Here is a 19115-nt window from a genome sequence, read left to right on the forward strand (position 1 = left end):
TTTTGCTGAAAACCGTTGAATTATTGTCTTTCTTTCCTCACTCCCTGACCCTCCTCCCACACCCAAGTGACACAGAGCCCTTCCAACTGCCTTCTACATGGTGTTTCCATCGCCAGCCAGTTTCAGGTCTTAGCACATCTATCCCCAGTCTATTTCTGGAGCCTCCTAACTAGTTTCCCTGCCTCTAATTTTCTTCCTTTCCCCTCTCTCCCTCCTATAATTGCCAAATTAATCTTCCTAAAACAGTGCTGTCACTCCCTTCCTTCAATAACTATGCACTCACTGCCTACATGCCTACAGCAAGAATGTCAACCCTGCTAGGTGACAGAATGACCTAAATTCAAATTCCGATGTCCAGGCTCCACTCCGCATCCCTCCACAGAATCTGATTCTGTAGAACTGTTCTTGGACCCCAGCCTATGTTTTTTTAAAAGCTTGGGCATAAGTGATTTTGAGGCACAACCGAGGATGAAACGATTGGCTTACAGATATGGTTCAAACTCCTTAACCCGCCTTCAACCCACTCCTCCAAACCTACTCCCAGTGCTATTCGAATTAAGAATTAACCCCCGCCCCTAAGACTTGAATGAAGGGCTAGGGCTGAAGCAGCTTCTGCAGGGGCTTCACCCAAAGCCCCCACCAAGCACACACAACCAGCAAAGTGGATGATCAGAGAAAAGACCACCTCGAAGATACAACAGATACAAAGACAGGAAAAACAGATGCCTGGACCCTGCTTCCGTTCCTGAGTTTGTTATATCTGAAGAAAGGTGTTCACAGACCTAAGATTTAGTGGGCAATGGAATCGTGAAAGTGCAGTGAAGGGACTGTTAACATTGCACTTAAGTCACTAACAACAGTTTCCTCCAGTATAAGATGAAAATAATTACAATATCTGCTCTGGACGGCGTTGCAAAGCTTACATGGGATAATAAGGATGAAAACATTTTACGCTTATAAACATTTTGAATCTCAATTAGTTTCCAATAGAAATAATGCTATAAATCTTGGTTAAGTTCCCAGGCCAACTCTCAAAAGCTTAACCCCAAATAGAGCTGAACTAGAGTATAAATACTGCCAGCCTGAATTCTGGGTCCTAGGAGGAGGAGGCCACAGGACATACAAGGGACAGGTGGGAACAGGGTTTCCTTCTCCTTTCCCAAGTACAGGATGCCCCTAGGAATATCTACGAGATGGGAGAAACTTCCTTCTGCCGCTCTTTCTAGATCCAAGTGTGATCCTCAGATTGCCTGCATTAGAATTCATTTATTCAACAGAAATGTATTGAAAGCTGCAATGGGCCAAGCATCTGTTCTTGGCCCCTGTCCCACGTTGGGAATCAATCTCTGAGAGTAGGCTCCAGGAAGCTATCATTTTTAACAAGCTCTCCAAGAAAGTAGGATGCACAATAAAGTCAGGCTCCTGTGCTGGGCTGAGTTTCCTTGAATTTAGGATGCCCTAAGCCATTCAGACCAAGGCCAGACAAAAGTATCTATTACCTACCTCCCCTCCAACCAACAAAATTCCCTTCCCCTCAGTGCAACTCCTGTCTGCTCAGTAATAAAAGGAACATACAGCATCTTGCACTGTTCCTGAACATCTCTATATTTTCCAAATTTTCTTGTTTGGTATTTTAAAGTTAAGAAGAGAATATAAACAGCAACATAGGCAAGGCTGGATCTTATAATTCCCTGTATTTCCCCGATCAGGGCTCTATTAGAATTGCATTTAACGTTTGTTTATTGTCTCTCTCCCTCTTGAACACAAGCTCCTTTGTCTGCGATATTCCTAGTGCCTTACGTGGTGGCTGGCACCTAGTAGGTGCTCAATAAAAATCAGTTGAAAGTTGTAAAAGAGAACAGTAATCTCCGAAAGTTCAGATTCCCACATGGTTGCTGATACTCGCAGGGGTAGTCAAATTTTTCAGAGTCTGCCTTTAAGCCCTTAATGGATGCCTGATAATTCTCTGCAGTTTCTGACAGATAAATTAAGAGAAAATAAGAGTCCAAGCCATGTGAAGGAAGACGATCTGGGACTCGGAGGCCACTGTAAGGGCAGGCTGGCCTCGGGAACAACCCTGCAACAGGCTCTTGCTTCACTGCCCCTTCCTGGTTCTACACCTCAGCGCTGGACCTACCCTGCTCAGGCCCACTGAGGCCCAGGCACCCCCAACACTTCCTGACTTGGATGAAGTGCTATGCCGTGGGCCATGGGATCTGGCTTCTCTAGCGGCTGTCCAGAGGAGGCAGGAACACCATCTAAAAATAGGGGTGAGTTGAAGCCCCATGGGTGAACTTCGACCAATGAGGGATGGGGGATAAGATCCTGCAGATAAATTCTTTTCTTCCGCACATCCCAAAAGACTGTTTTGAGGCACAGTGGCTCCATGTGCCTCTCTGGAGATCTGCCATGTGACCCCAAATGCTTTGTGTTTCTCGTGAAGCTTCCCAGCTTGGCAACATCATCATGAGATTACTTTCCTGCCTGTTGTGGGTTGAATCGTGCCCCCTAAAACATGTGTTGAAGTCCTAACCCCCAGTATCTCAGAATGTGGACTTATTTGGAAATAGGGTCATTGCAGATGTAATAAAAGATGCGGTTATACTGGAGTTGGGTGGGTCCTTAAGCCAAGGTGACTGGTGTTATAAGAAGATGAGAGACACACAGACATAGACACAGGGGAGAACGCTGTGTGACAACAGAGGCCGAGATGGGCATTACACCATCACAAGCCAAAGAACATGTGGGAAGAGACAAGGAAGGATCCTCCTCCTAGAGGCTTCCAAGGAAGCATGGCCCTGCCGGCAGCTTGCCTTCATATTTCTAGCCTCCAGAACTGTGGGAGAATACCTTTCTGTTGTTTTAAGCCATCCTGTATGTATTAGCAGTACTTTCTTATGGCAGCACTTGGAAATTAGTACACCATCTCGCTTCCATTTTCCCCTGACTCATGCTGTCCCCTGAGATTGTCCGTCCATAAAGTGTTAGCACAGAAACTTTGCCTTAGGCTTTGTTTTCTAAGGCAGTTAACAAGATTATATATATATGTATGTGTGTGTGTGAGTTAAAGTCCATAGTGAACTTTGATCAATGATAGATGATTTTTAATATATATGCATTTACAAGCATAATATATATAATACATATAATGCATTGACTATATATGCATTACAAGCATATATATACATGCTTAAATTATTTTTGAAGGGACACATAACAAACTGGTAAAAAGGGTTGCCTCTGGGGAGGAGAAGTGGGGGGCTGTGGGACAAGGACAGATGAGAGAATTTTGTTTTCCTTTTTGTACCCTTGTCATGGTGGATGATATGGGTTTGTTAGTTGTTTATTTAAGGTAAATTTAAAACATTTTAAAGATAATGGCCTAGGAGGGTCTCTGAGGCTCTAAGAAGGACAAAAAGAGTATAGAGGGACTTGTGTAGACCTGGTAACAGGTAAGGGAGGGGTGTGGATGTCCCAAAAGATGCCAGCATATTCTGGACCAAAGGCTAGTCAAGATGAATTAAGTTTCAGGAAATAAGCAAGGGCAGGTGTCTCTCTCCACTATGGAGCTAACACTCGAGCAACCCCAGGAGAACTCCCCAGAGAGAAGAAAGAGAAGGAGAAAATACTGACTTGAGCAAACTTAAAACTAAAATGACCAAGAAACACATTTAAGTGTCTGAATTTGCTTAGAACTGACTATTTTATTATTATTTGTATTTAATCAGTAGTCAAAATGGGAGCTCAAGATATTGTTTAAATTACAGAAAAATAAAATTAGATATTTGGGGGATACTCGAGGTTATAGCTTGGGAAATATTATACCCACACCTGTTATTTGGTTTAATCCTCTCAACCACCTGTATAAGGTTAGTATCCCCATCTTACAGATGAGAAAACAAAGACCTAGAGAAGTTCAATGACTTAATCAAGATTATACAACTTTGAGGACAGGCATAGTGGCTCACACCTATAATCCCAGCACTTTGGGAGGTGGAGGAGGGCAGATCATCTGAGGTCAGATGTTCGAGACCAGCCCGGCCAACATGGTGAAACCTCATCACTACTAAAAATACAAAAATTAGCTGGGTATGGTGGCACAAGCGTGTAATCCCTGCCACTCAGGGGCCTGAGGCATGAGAATCACTTGAATGCAGGAGGTGAAGTTTTCAGTGAGCCAAGATCGTGCCATGGCACTCCAGCCTGGGCTACTGAGTGAGACTCTGTCTAAAAAAAAAAGATTATACAACTTCTAAGTGTTAGAGCTGGGACTTGAATCTAGGCGCATCTAGACTCCAAACCTGATCCTCCCTTCCGGACTCCAGATTTCCTTTTCAGTGGGGTTTATTCCAGCATTTCTAAGAGAGGTTCACACATCTGTCAACTAAGAGACTGGTTGGCTCTTAAGGACCAAGTCATGCTCTTGGGTTGGGGGTAGAAGAAGCAGAATCAGGGGAGGAATGGAAGACATCGAGGGAGAGACATGAACTTCCACTCCCATCCATCTCTGTATCCCTTCTTGGAGAAGGGTCTCTTGTCCAAATGGCTCCCTCTTCCTTCAACACAATTTGATCTAAGTATGTCTCTCATTCTACCCTAATTCCTGACAACCCAATGTTTTGGGGGCCTGATTTAAAATGGCTTGAAGCCAGACGTGGTAGCTCACACCTGTAATCCCAGCACTTTGGGAGGCCGAGGTGGGCAGATCACTTGAGGTCAGGAGTTCGAGACCAGCCTTTCCAACATGGCGAAACCATGTTTAGTACATTTACTAAAAATACAAAAATTAGCCGGGCATGGTGGCAGGAGCCTGCAATCCCAGCTACTCAGGAGGCTGAGGCAGGAGAATCGCTTGAACCCAGGAGGGAGGCAGAGGTTGCAGTGAACCGAGATTGCGCTACTGCACTCCAGCCTGGGCAACAGAGTGAGACTCCATCTCAAAGAAAAAATTAAAATTAAATTAAATGGCTTGAGTTGACAGGATAGACCATTGTTCATGCAACAGGATGTCTGTTATTGCCAGAGCACCCCCCAAAGTACAATCTGTGTGTGCCTTGACAGTAATTTTCCCTAAAGGCAAACGAGGTATGAGGTCTCAGTTATTCCTGAATAGGACTAAGAGTCAGGAGAGCACAGATGAACTTTCCTCTCACCGAGGTGTTAACAATTATTTATTAAATGAGTGAGTAGATGGATGCAGGATGGATGGAAGGATGGATGGATGATGGGTAGACGATGGTTAGACAGATGGACTATCTCCTCAGGACCTCTGTTCATTCTTCACTATCCTTTAATTAATGGTGGCTTACATCATTTCCTTATGTTTCTGCCTTCTATGCTTGGCCTCACTCAGAGATGGATCTAAGACTGGACTAAAAAGTGAGTCCCCTGTCTGTCACAGACTATTCTCTCAGCTTGACTTTATACAATTCAAAGGATTCTGCTTCGGACCAGTTCTGTGTGATTAAAGGGCAACAATATTTCTGGCACACAGTTGTAGATTGTTTATACAAAAATAAAAAGGGTAACTGAGACTATGGAAACTGGAAATCATTTGTCCTAATTATGGATAGAAATAGGAGAGCTTTGTGTTCACTAAACACGCCCGCCCGCTTGGCCCCCAGAGTTACTGAGTTCGTCTCTGTTTTTATGTTTTGGCCTGTTATCTGGCCCTCCAGGATAGTTAACTCATTTTCCATCACTCCTTTCTTGCACTTTCCATTCCCATTGAACTGAACCACTTGGTCTGATTTTCTTTTTGTTCTCAGTTATCAAGAGAGAGGTTCTATGATCTCAAACTATAATTGTAGATCTGACTATAACTCCTTGCAGTTCTACGAGTTTTTGCTTCATGTATTTTGAAGCTGTTTTGAGGTGTATAAATCATTAAGATTATGTCATCTTGATGAATTGACCCCTTTGTCATTATGAAATTATCTTCTTTTTCTCTAGTAATATTCTTTGTTCTGAAATCTATTTTGTCTGGTATTAATATAACCACTTTAGTTTTGTTTTGACAAGCGTTAGCATGACATATCTTTCCCCATCCTTTCACCTTTAACCTACTTATGTATATGTATTTATATTTAAACTGAGTTCTTTTCCTTCTTTTTTTTTTTTCTTTTTTTTTTTGGAGATGGAGTTTCACTCTGCCACCCAGGCTGGAGTGCAGTGGCCATCCATGTCTTTCTGTCATGTTCAGTCTTTCCTCTAGCTTCTTGAAATATGGAATATGTAATAATAACTTTTACAATATGTTATATACAAATTCTATCATCCGTGTTATTTCTGGGTCAGTTTTGACTAATTGACTTTTCTCTTGATTCTAGGTTGTATTTTCCTGCTTTTTTGCATGCCTGGTACTTTTTGCTTGAATGCCAAATATTATCAATTTTACCTTGTTGGATATTGAATAGTATTGTATTCGTACAACTATTCTTAAGCTTTGTTCTGGGATGCCATTAAGTTACTTGGAAAGAGTTTGATCATTTCAGGTCTTACTCTTAAACTTTGTTAGGCCAGGTCAGAGCTGCATTTAATTTAGGGTTAATTATCCCCCCTCCTACCAATGCAAAAAAAAAAAATTGGTACTCTAATCAATGCCGCCTGAATTATGAGGTTTTCCACTCTGGCTGCTGGGAAGAGGCATTATCTGAGGCTCTCTGTGAGTACCCTCTGAGTACCATTCCCTCAAATCCTTTTGGGTGGCTCTTTATCTGGTTATTGGGGCATGAGTTTCCAATTACTGCTGTAACAAATACCACAAACTTAGTGATTTGAAACACCACAAGTGTATTATCCCCAAATCAAGGTGTCAGCAGGGCTACATTTCTTCTGGAGGCTCTAGGGGAGAATCTGTTCCCCGCCTTTTCCAGGTTTTAGAGGCTGCCTGTACTCCTTGGCTTGTGGCCCCTTCTTCTATTTCAAGGCCAGCAGCATAGCATCTTCAAATCAATCTCTCTCTGTCTCTCAGTCTCCCTGACCGCTGCTTCTGTCATGTCACATCTTACTCCCTCTTATGATTACATTGGGCCCACCAGGATGATCCAAGGTAACTTTCCATCTCAATCTCCTTAGCCTAATCACATGTGCAAAGTTCTTTTTGCCCTGTAAGAGATTCCAGAGATTAGACATAGACATCTGGGGTGGGAGGGATTATCTAGTCTGTAAAATGGTCCATTATATATGATTCTTGATAGTTACTACACCAATGTCATCTTAGTCTATGTAGCCAACATCATGACACAAACTATTAGTATTTTTTTGAAGTGATTTTGTTTGTTGTCTCAAACTGACCCAGTCTCAGAAGTCTGTAACAGCTTAACCTTCCAGAAAGTATGCTCAGCATGACAGCTCTGGGACCATGGACTGCCTTTCTCTGGCAAACAATAGAGATGCCCAATGATGCTGATCTTCTGTGGTAGGAACAGTCAGAGAGAAACAGTAATTCTTTTAGGCCCATGCAACTTTTGAATGTTTATACAACTCAAGTTACTTAAGACAACCAATTTGGAGGGCAACTTGACAACATCTAACAAAGTTGAAGACATACATACCCTCTGACTCAAGAACTCTGCTCTAAACATTGACCTTAAAACTCCACGAAGAGACTTATACAAGAAAGTCCATTACAACTTAGTTAGCAGTAGCGCAGAATTGGAAACATTGATAGGAGGATGGATAAACTGAGATATAATCATTGTCTGAGTTCTCCAAAAAACAGACTCTGAGACAAAGATATAAGTAGTTTATGTGGGACGTGGTCTCAAATGTTTGACAGCAAAATATGATACTAAGGAAGAAGCCAACAAGCCACAAGGTGTGTTCTTGTGGTAGACATGGATGTGCTGCCCAGATTCCCCTTCAGGAAGCTGCAGGGGTTGACATCAGCAGAGGGCCTCCAGCTGTCAGCTCCTCCAGGGTCTGCCTCAGCCATAGACAGCAGCCTCACCCAAGCTCATGCCCACTCCAGGACAGCCCACAGCCAGGGACTGAGCAAGGCGGGGGTATAAAGACCCAGCCATTTTGGTCCACCACGAGACACTCGAATGGGTGCTACTGTACTTGCTCCCCAGCTCCCTGCAGGTTGGCCAAGGCTTTATTAGGCCAGCATCACAGTTCTCCTCCTCCTTCTGCCCAGTCCTGCGTTCCCCTGTTTCCTTTTGCAAGTGTTGATTCCTAACAAACATATTACACCCCAAACTCCAGCTCAGTATCTGCTTCTGGAAAACCTGGCCTGAGATGATTATCAAGCAAGTAACCACTGTTGGCAGTGAACTGCAGCTTAATCCTGCTGGGAAATTCTAGGAGGCAGTGAAGAGTGATGCCTCAGAGTTATCCTCCCTGAGGAGCAAGGGAGCTGGGGTATTTATCTACCAACTTCCATCAGTCATTGGTGTGGGCTGTTCCTGGGGGCTGTTAAATCCCAGGGTTTTGGGCCTGCTCCGTGTAGCAATGGATCATGCTCCAACAGTCAAGAAAGCCCGTGGACAATGATGTGTGGGTGCTGGCAGTGGGAGCCAGAGAAATGCTGAGTGCTCAGAGGATATAGGCAGGCAAGACACCAACAGAGATTGCTACATTCACAGAAAGGAATATTAAACAGTAGTGATGATGAATTAGCTATTTGTATCAATATGGATGAATCTGTCTGCGGCCATACCACCCTGAACATGCCCAAACTTGTCAATATGGATGAATCTCACCAAAACAATATTGAGTGAAAAAAACAAGGTTCAGAAGGATCCAAAAAGTATTATATAAATTAGAGAAAAATTTAAAACGTGCAAAACAAGAATGTTTTTAAGAAAGATACACACACACATACATATATATAGCAAAAGTAGAAAAGTAAGATGAACAGTAAATTCGGGAGAGTCATAGTATCAACAAAGAGGGAGGAATGGAATGGAACCAGGAATCAGGAGGAGGCCTTGACTACATCTTAAATGTTTTAAATTTTTTGCTGGGTAGAAGGTACACATATGACCATTATATTATATTCTAATTTTTTTGTATGCCCAAAATTTAAAAAAATAAAACATTGTAATAAACAGGCCAGACTCAGTGCCTCATACCTGTAATCCCAGCACTTTGGGAGGCCAAGGTGAGAGGATCACTTGAGCCCAGGAGTTCAAGACCAGCCTGGGCAACAGCAAGACCCCATCTCTCCAAAAACTTAAAAAATTAGCCTGGCATGGTGGCACATGCCTGTAGTCCCAGCCACTTGGGAGGCTGAGGAGGGAGGATCACTTGAGCCCAGGAGTTTGAGGCTGCAGTGAGTTATGACTGCACTACTTCACTCCAGCCTGGGCAACAGAGTGAGAACTTAAAAATAATTATAATAAACAAAGTAAAATCTTATTTAAAAAATTCACATGATCTGAAAGACGTGAGGATTGGCCATTGTGAAAAAAAAAAGACTTGCTTTGTTTTTAACTAAAAATAGCATTAAGGATATTTTTAAATGTAAAAACTCTTTCATGACAAGGGTATAAGAAAATGTAATAGGCGCTACCACTGGAGAGCTGAAATACTTTCAACTTCACATCTTTTTTTTTTTTTACTTTTATGTTAGGTTCAGGGGTACATGTGCATGTTTGTTACATAGGTAAACTTGTGTCATGGGGGTTTGTTGTACAGGTTGTTTTGTCACTCAGGTACTAGGCCTAGGACCCAGTAGTTATTTTTTTCTGATCCTCGCTCTCCTCCCATCCTCCACCCTCTGATAGGCCCCAGTGTGTGTTGGTCCCCTCTATGTGTCCATGTGTTCTTATCATTTAGCTCCCACTTATAAGTGAGAACACATGGTATTTGGTTTTCTGATTCTGTGTTCATTTGCTAAGGATAATGGTCTTCAGCTCCCTCCATGTTCTTGCAAAGGACATAATCTCATGCTTTTTATGGCTGCATAATATTCCATGGTGTACATGCACCACATTTTCTTTATTCAATCTGCCATTGATGGGCATTTAGGTTAATTCCATGTCTTTGCTATTGTCAACAGTGCTACAGTGAACATACATGTACATGTGTCTTTATGGTAGAATGACTTATATTCTTTTGGGTACATACCCAGTAACGGGATTGCTAGGTTGAATGGTAGTTCTGTTTTTAGCTCTTTGAGGAATCACCACACTGCTTTCCACAATGGCTGAACTAATTTACACTCCCACCAACAGTGTATAAGCATTTCCTTTTCTCCACAACCTCACCAGCTGTTATTTAACTTTTTAATAATAGCCATTCTGTGGCAATCATTAAAAAGTCGGGAAACAACAGGTGCTGGAGAGGATGTGGAGAAATAGGAACACTTTTACACTGTTGGTGGGACTGTGAACTAGTTCAACCATTGTGGAAGTCAATGTGGCGATTCCTCAGGGATCTAGAACTAGAAATACCATTTGACCCAGCCATCCCATTACTGGGTATATACCCAAAGGACTATAAATCATGCTGCTATAAAGACACATGCAGACGTATGTTTACTGCGGCACTATTCACAATAGCAAAGACTTGGAACCAACCCAAATGTCCAACAATGATAGACTGGATTAAGAAAATGTGGCACATATACACCATGGAATACTATGCAGCCATAAAAAATGATGAGTTCATGTCCTTTGTAGGGACATGGATGAAACTGGAAATCATCATTCTCAGTAAACTATCGCAAGGACAAAAAACCAGACACCGCATGTTCTCACTCATAGGTGGGAATTGAACAATGAGAACACATGGACACAGGAAGGGGAACATCACACTCCGGGGACTGTTGTGGGGTGGGAGGAGGGGGGAGGGACAGCATTAGGAGATACACCTAATGCTAAATGATGAGTTAATGGGTGCAGCACACCAACATGGCACATGGATACATATGTAACAAACCTGCACGTTGTGCACATGTACCCTAAAACTTAAAGTATAATAATAAAATAAAAAAATAATAATAATAGTCATTCTGACTGGTGCGAGATGGTATCTTCTTGCGGTTTTGATTTGCATTTCTCTAATGATCACACCTTTTTTATTGTTTGAATTGTTTTTAACATGAACAGGTACTGCTTTATTGAAAAATTAAAAGCACCTGTAATTCTATCAACCTAACACCACTATTTTCATTTTCATTAATTCATTTTCCAGACCTTGCTCACATGCATACACACTTTGCAAAGTTGCAATCATATCACACATGTATTTTATACTGTTTACACTTAATCATATATGATATGTACATAAACGTTTCTCCATTTCTATATAGTCTAAATAATCATCTTTTCTTTTTTTTGAAACAGGGTCTCATTTTGTCACCCAGGCTGGAGTGCACTGGCACAATCTCTGCTCACTGCAGCCTCAATCTCCCAGGCTCAAGTGATCCTCCCACCTCAGCCTCCCAAGTAGGTGGGGCCACAAGCATGCACTGCCATGCCTGGCTAATTTTTGTATTTTTTGTAGAGATGAGGTTTCGTCATGTTGCCTAGACTGGTCTTGAATTCCTGGGCTCACATGATCCTCCCGCCTTGACTTCCCAAAGTGTTAAGATTACAGGCGTGACCCACCACACCCAGCCTGAAGAATCATAATTTTAATGGTTACATAATGTTCTGTCTTGTCGATGCATAGTAGTTCACCAACCATTTCCTTATTTGAGATATTTATATTGCTTCTAAATTTCAGATATTGAAATAACTTTATGATAAATATACTTGTGGAGGTTTTTATGTTAAATATAGCCTTAGCAGAAACCCCAGGGGTGCAATTACTAAGTCAGAGGGTGTGTCTTTGCCCTGTAACACACAAAGCTTTCCCTTTGAGGACGATTGTTTACTTAAAGCCCTGGGGCCTCCCAAATGCCTGGGAATCTTCATTTTAGACTTAACCTATTTTAGGCTTGGTTTTGTTTTACTGGATTCTCAGGAGAGCAAAGGAGACAGCTGGGAGCAGATGGGCAAATCCCAGTTTGCCCAAAGAAATGTCTATTTTCCAAGGGGCATGAAGAATTTAGGAATAAAGCAGATCTGATTTCTTTTTTTTTTTTTTTTTTGAGACGGAGTCTCGCTTTTTCACCCAGGCTGGATGGAGTGCAGTGGCTCAATCTCGGCTCACTGCAAGCTCCGCCTCCTGGGTTCACGCCATTCTCCTGCCGAGTAGCTGGGACTACAGGCGCCCGCCACCACGCCCGGCTAATTTTTTTTTTTTTTTTTTTTTTTTTTGTATTTTAGTAGAGGCGGGGTTTCACCGTGGTCTCCATCTCCTGACCTCGTGATCCGCCCGCCTCGGCCTCCCAAAGTGCTGGGATTACAAGCGTGAGCCCCCACGCCCGGCCAAGCAGATCTGATTTCTAATTCTGACCTTGATACTGGCAAATTGTGTGGACTCAGGAAAGTGACCGGCCCTCCCTAAGACTCAGTGTCCTTACCTCTGAAATAGAGCTGTCAATCACATCTGCCTCACAGGCTTGTTCTGAGGATGAAGTGAGAAAATGCCCACAAGGTGCTGGTTGCAGCAGCTGGTGCATAGTAAGTACTCAGTGGATATGAGCTGGTCCTAAGTAAGGTCAGCAAAAACACTCTTCCCACAGACCCCGAGAAAGCAGTCCTGAATGAGGGGCTAGGGGAGTTGCCTTCCAGCTGCTATTTCTCAATGGCTGTAATGCTGGTGAGAATTAAATAATTGGAGGAAGCAGGGGGAGAGAGAGAATGGAAAGAATCTTCTCTGGAACTACCAGCCTGTATTCTCTGCATTTCCATATCTATCATGGAAATGAGAGAAAAACTGATGTTTATTGAGCAACTATGATGTCCCAGGTGCTTCACGTGCATTTTCTCCCCAGGCCTCCCTGCAGGGGTGAGGGAAGACTGCAAAGGTACAGGAATGGATGTTGAGGCTGTCCAGGCATCTCGCGTCTGATAGTGCGAGATGCTAGCCCTGCATCTCCCAGCTGGAGAACTGCAGTCAGTTTGTCTCCTCATCTGTAAGCTGGGGAATGATCATTGTGCTGGGAAGAAATCAGTTTTATAAAGCGCCGGGCACATAGTAAGCACTGGCAGTAGCTATGATGAGCAGCTTGCCCCAGGTCACCCAGAAAGTGGCAGCACTGAGACTGGGGCTGGGTCTCCTGCCTCCGGAGCCCACATTTTTTCCCCTGCATCACATTTACCTCTATACAAATGCCCATGGTCCGTGTGATACAAAATACTTGAGAAACACTTCTATGGTGATTCAAGAAAAGAATTATTCTGAGCCCTTTGTACTGTGTTTCAAGTGTTCTGTAATCAAAGAATTCATCCCTCCAGTCATTTCTGAAAGCTTCCCTTCTTTTTCAGGAGCTTAAAAAGGATGCAGTCCCAAAACATAGAAGGATTTACTCCAGATCCAAGCAGTGAGTCAGGAACAGAAAGCCTGATGCCCTCACCTGGAACTCTCCCTCCTCCCTGGATGAGGACCTTCCCCAGAATTGCAGGGCACCCACACAAGACCAAGCAAGTTCAGAGAAAAGTGAAACCTGACTTTAGAGCCTCTCGGATGTTCACTACACCTCGTCGAACCTGTTTGGTTCACACGTAAGGAAACCGAGGCCCAGTCAGTCACGTTGGTCACGACTGCTCCTGGTGTTCGTGTCTGAGACAAAATTACTAACCACCCTTGTGCTTCTGGTAAACAGTGTTTGAGGTTTAGTGTCAGTGTGAGCAGTTGTATATGAGAACATCTCTGGCTGTGCAGCTAATTACCACCTTTCTAAAGTAATCTCTGCCTGAAATGTACTGTGGCTGGAGCAGTTCAATTTCAGCATTGAATATGAAGTGACCATGGGCTCCGCAGGCACGCAGGGATCCAAATTAGGAGAAAGTTGTTCCACTTGTCAACATGGAAGGAAGCGTTGTGTATTTCTTCTTTGTGGTGCCAGATTTAGCACTGGGAGGCTTCTGCCAGATAATTCGTCTTTGCAGTCGTCCTTAAAGGAGGGTCTTAGCTTACCACACTAGGTTATTTTCAGCCTGGTGAAGCAAAGAGGGAACACTAGTAGCAGAAGACCAGGCTGAAGGAATTGTCTCTGCCCATGGTAGGTAACAAATGGGCTTTGTGGTTCTGAGCCTCAATTCTAGAAAATGGGTGCATTAATATTTACTGTATCTAGACCTAAAGCTTTAAATAAAATCTATAGACTGAAGCCTCCTAACAACCTAACACAACTATTTTCATTTTCATTAACTCACATTCCAGCCCTTGCTCACACGCATACACACTTTGCTAAGTTGCAATCATATCACACATGATATATATGAATCAACTGTGATTCATATATACGACTGGATTCTAGATTCATACATGCAACTGTCTACCAGACCCTGCTCTTGAGACCCAGCCCCCATCTCACTGCTGCCGCTTTCTTGATCTGGGGCAAGTTACCAATCACAGCTACCACTGGGGTCTACTATGTGTCAGGAGATTTATAAACATGATTTCTTCCCAGCACAGTCATCATTCCTCATTTTACAATAGTCAACATGCAAAAATGAAGCTTTCCATTTCCTGCCCCCCAAACCTGCTCCTTCCCTCATCTGCCTCTTCTCTGTGACACCATTGGTTTGCATCCACCTGCTCAGGCCAAAGACCCAGGAGGCCTAACTCCTCTCCCCTCCTCTCCTGCTCCACACTTTTAATCCATCCGCAAGTCCTGCCAGCTTTACCTGTGAAACACATCCAGAAGCTGACCCTTCCTCGCCACATACAGTATGTCCACATAACTCCTGCCACTGCTTTATCAAAATAATACTTTTAAATGCGTAAAATAAAATACAGAGAATTATGAAGGAAGCCAATCATATTAAAATCTATTTACCAAAATATTTTAAAGAATAGATTTATGAGATATTAATGTATGTGCTTTGTTATTACCGCATTAAATAAAAAGATCTGGTGGTAAGTCTAATAACTATTATAATTCCAAAGTAGTGATAAGTATAAGCAATAGTTCCAGAGAGCTGCAGGGACTGGATGTAATGTGATATAAAAACATCTGTGATTTCTAGTGGTGACAAAGTTCCAGGCACTGCTCATATTATTGTAGTTTGTTGCCTACCTTTATCATTGAAAACAGTGCTAAAACCTAGTTAGAGGCCGGGTGCAGTGGCTCATGCCTGTAATCCCAGCACTTTGGGAAGCTCAGGCGGGCGGATCACTTGAGGCCAGGCGTTCAAGACCAGCCTGGACAACATGGCAAAACCCGTTTCTACTAAAAATATAAAAATTCGCCAGGCGTGGTGGTGCACGCCTATAATCCCAGCTACTCAGGAGGCTGAGGCATGAGAATCACTTGAACCCAGGGATGGGGCGGAGGTTACGATGAGCCAAGATCCTGCCACTGCACTCTGGCCTGGGAGACAGAGCCAAACTCACTCTAGTTAGAGGTTCATGAAAATAAAGACTCACACACACACACACACACACACCCCTCACTTAGAAGCACATAAACACACACACTCATACACTCATATACATATTCCTCCACTTAGAAGTACACAAACTCTGTACATTCTGGTTGAGAACACGTGACTGAGTGTACACCGCAGGTGTCCCTGGCCTGGGTGTTTGCAGCAGCCTCCTGATTCACCTCCAGGCATCCAGTCTGGCCTCCTCCAGTCCGTTCTCAGCTTGGCAGTCCCAATGACTCTCTCCCTGTGGATGTCATATTATATCATTGTCCTACTTTGAACCCTCCAACAACAGCGCATCACCATAAATAAAATCCAAAGTCCTCACCACAACCAATGAGGCCCCAGATCATCTGGAAACTGCCTTTGCAAAAATTATATCAGTGAGAAAAATTACAACAGTAAGCTAAGCTAACCCTCCCCCAATCTTGCCTTTCCCTTAATTATTCCCGGACTGTTGGGCTGAGCTAACTTTGGAAGACGTTTAGGCTACAGTGTAAATAATAGGCCTTGTGCCAAACTCAACTGCTTTTGTAAAGCTAATGGGAGGCCATCAGGCTTGGGGGAGGAGAGAAGCCTGAATCCCGCAAAGGTGCAGATATAAACATTGTCAGCCATTATTCGGGAGGTTATAAGATATGCAGCTTGCCCAATTAGTCCTGCAAATAACACCACTATTGTAGATTGGCCTTTTCAGATATCTTTCCAGGCTTTATCCATGTCTGACACCCATGGCTCCATCTGGACTGCCAACTCCACTCCTGTGGCCCCACCCAGAAGTGATTCAGCCCTTCAAAAGACAGCTTTGACCCCCACTGATTTCATTTCCACCCCAACAAATCAGCAGCAGGCACCTATTACCTGTCCTCCCCTCAAACTGCCTTTGAAAAACCTCTAACCTAGAAGCTTCAGATGATTTGAGTCCAGATTCCATCTCCCACATGGCGTGGTCAGGCTTGTGTCTATCAAACTCTTTCTCTACTACAATGCTGTGGTCTTTCTTTATGCAGTGAGCAGGAAGAACCCCTGAAGCAGTTACAGTCTGGACCCTGGCTACCTCCCCATCCTCATTTCCACCACCCTCCCCTCACTCATTTCACACCCTTCTGCCCAGCGCAGTTTCTCTCTCCAGTAGCCACCTGGCTCCTTCACTTCTTTGGGGCCTCTGTTCAAATGTCACCTGCTCGGAGAGGCCTTCTCCGATCCCCCCATCCCCATGTAAAACAGTCACCCCTCCCAGTCACACTCTACACTCAGACCCTGCTTTGTGGTCCTACTGAGATGCATTTGTATGTTTCTGTGTCTTTGTGTTACAGTGGGCAGCTAGTCAGGCATAAACAGGAGGAGAGAGCCACCCCCGCCTCACCACCAGGAATGTCAGGTGAACATTAGGTGATGGTCGGGCAGTTGTTAACAGTTTCTCTTAAGGAATCATCCGTCACAGCCAACTCCAGGGAAAGGCAGTCTCCCTATAGATAGGAAAAAACCTGAAACTAGTGATCAGTAGCTTCCTGATAAGATCAGGAATTGGGTGAGTGGGCTCACACATGTGCACTCAAAGGCAAAATGGTGGAGTTTCACTGGTATATGACCTTATAGGAACATTTGACTGGTAAGGGAAGAACATCTCAAGTGAGCATGCTCTAGGAAACTCTAGGAAACACACTATAACTCTATAACTCTAGGAAACACACTGCGTGTGCTCACCTCCCAAGTGCTGGCAGGCCACTGTGCATGCCGACAGGCGATCCCAAGGGAAGAATGAGGGGAGAAGGGACGCAAGATCCCAGAAGTATGTCAACGTATAAAACCCCAAGTCAAAAGCTCAAAGCTGACTTGTCTTTCAAGTCACCCGCTTGGCCCTCTTCCAAGTTTACTTTCCTTCCTTTCATTCCTGCTTTAAAGCATTTTAATAAACTTTCACAGGCTGGGCGCAGTGGCTCACGGTTGTAATCCCAGCACTTTGGGAGGCCGAGGCGGGCGGATCACGAGGTCAGGAGATCGAGACCACGGTGAAACCCCGTCTCTACTAAAAAATACAAAAAATTAGCCGGGCGTGGTGGCGGGCGCCTGTAGTCCCAGCGACTCAGAGAGGCTGAGGCAGGAGAATGGCGTGAACCCGGGAGGCGGAGCTTGCAGTGAGCCGAGATCCCGCCACTGCACTCCAGCCTGGGCGACAGAGCGAGACTCCATCTCAAAATAAATAAATAAATAAATAACCTTTCACTCCTGCTCCAAAATTTGCCTCGGCCTCTCCTTCTGCCTTATGTCTCTCAGTCAAATTCTTCCTTCTGAGGGGGCAAGAATTGAGGTTGCTGCAGACCTGTACAGATTCGCCGCCAGTAACATTTCTTGTCTGTCTACCCCACTAGAATGTCAGGCCTTATCACTGGTACTGGGATAATGTAGAGGGACCTATCATGTAGAGGGACAGGGTACACATCTCTGGATTTAATAAGTGGAGAAATAGGAGATCTGGACTCATTGGCCATGAGAGTTCTGGCAAGAAGAGGCCAGTCAGGACAGCTGCTGGAGGGCTGGACCATGAACAGGACCTCTGCCAGTGGGAGCGTACCCTCTGCTTTAGTGCCTTGTTACATATACCCCGGTCTACTCATCACTCATGTTGCCATCAAACACTCCATCTCAGAGCCTGCAGTGAGTCCAGAAGAGAACAGGGCCCCAAGCGGAAGGAAGCCCTGCAGTCACTCAGCCCACCATCCCAGGAGGCATTGCACAAACTCTGCTGTCATCAACATGCCCCTCGGGGTCTTACACTCCCGCCCTGGACTAAGACCTCCTCCTGATGCCTCACAGTGCTGTTCATGAGAGGAGTGTTGAGAAACACATTTCTAGGGGGATCTGCTGTCCCCTACAGACCAGCACTCAGTCATTCCTCCTGGATCTAGCTCTGGTATGGCTTTGCAGGCTTCACTCACAGTCTTGCCCTGAATCTGGGCTCCACTGTCTCCCTGTCTGACACATCTGATCTCTCTGTTTCAGTAGAGCTCCAGCTACCGTCTACTCCCTGCAACTGGCCTGCTGCCAATGCCCCAGATCTCTTGTGGAGCTGCCGGAAGAGACAGCCTGCCACAGAAGAAAGCAGCCCTCCTCTTTCATGGCCTCCCACATCTTGAAACAAACAAAAGCAAACAAAACAAAAGCTTGAGTCCCAGCCTGATTCACCAGGTTTGGTTCCCAATTGTTGAAATTCCCTTCCCAGGGCTCTCAGAACCAGGGTTGGCTGGAGGGGTGAAAGAGGCTGGCCCTGAGTCCAGTAATAGGACACTAAAGGGGAGCTAAAAGCTGGGACCTGGGGTGAAGATGGGGTCTTCCAAGCTGGGAGGCAGACACCAGGCCAGAACAACCGGCCTGCCCCAGCTCAGGCCTCTTAACCCATGCAGGGCAAGAGTACAAACAGAGGCCACGGACCCCATGCCACAGTATTTAAAGTTATAAATCAAGCTAACATAACGTGAAATCAAATGTGTTCTATCCTCCTAGCTTGACAAATACTTTCATAACGAGATGGAATGCCAGGTTCAGATTTAGAATTTTCACACTCCTTAAAGTTCCAAGTCAAAATACAGCATTAGGGGAGGGCCCCCAACCTGGAGGTCTCCCCTCCCCCATTTTCTTTCACTCCCAGCTCTGTCTCACACCACGAGAGATCTTGGGTGA

At 44.3% G+C, this 19115-nt stretch overlaps 1 long non-coding RNA gene across 1 annotated transcript in view; it reads left to right on the forward strand.

Annotated features, from left to right (window-relative positions):
- LOC105739908 overlaps nt 1-19014 on the forward strand; it is a 46381-nt gene extending 27367 nt beyond the window's left edge. Inside the window, exons 5-7 of the long non-coding RNA XR_001115888.2 lie at nt 12381-12518; nt 13326-13562; nt 18441-19014. This is a non-coding gene — a long non-coding RNA (uncharacterized LOC105739908). The remainder of the gene's footprint in view (nt 1-12380; nt 12519-13325; nt 13563-18440) is intronic.
- Nucleotides 19015-19115: the final 101 nt, after the last annotated feature.

The sequence above is a fragment of the Nomascus leucogenys genome, chromosome 6 (assembly GCF_006542625.1).
Source record: "Nomascus leucogenys isolate Asia chromosome 6, Asia_NLE_v1, whole genome shotgun sequence".
NCBI lineage: Eukaryota > Metazoa > Chordata > Mammalia > Primates > Hylobatidae > Nomascus > Nomascus leucogenys.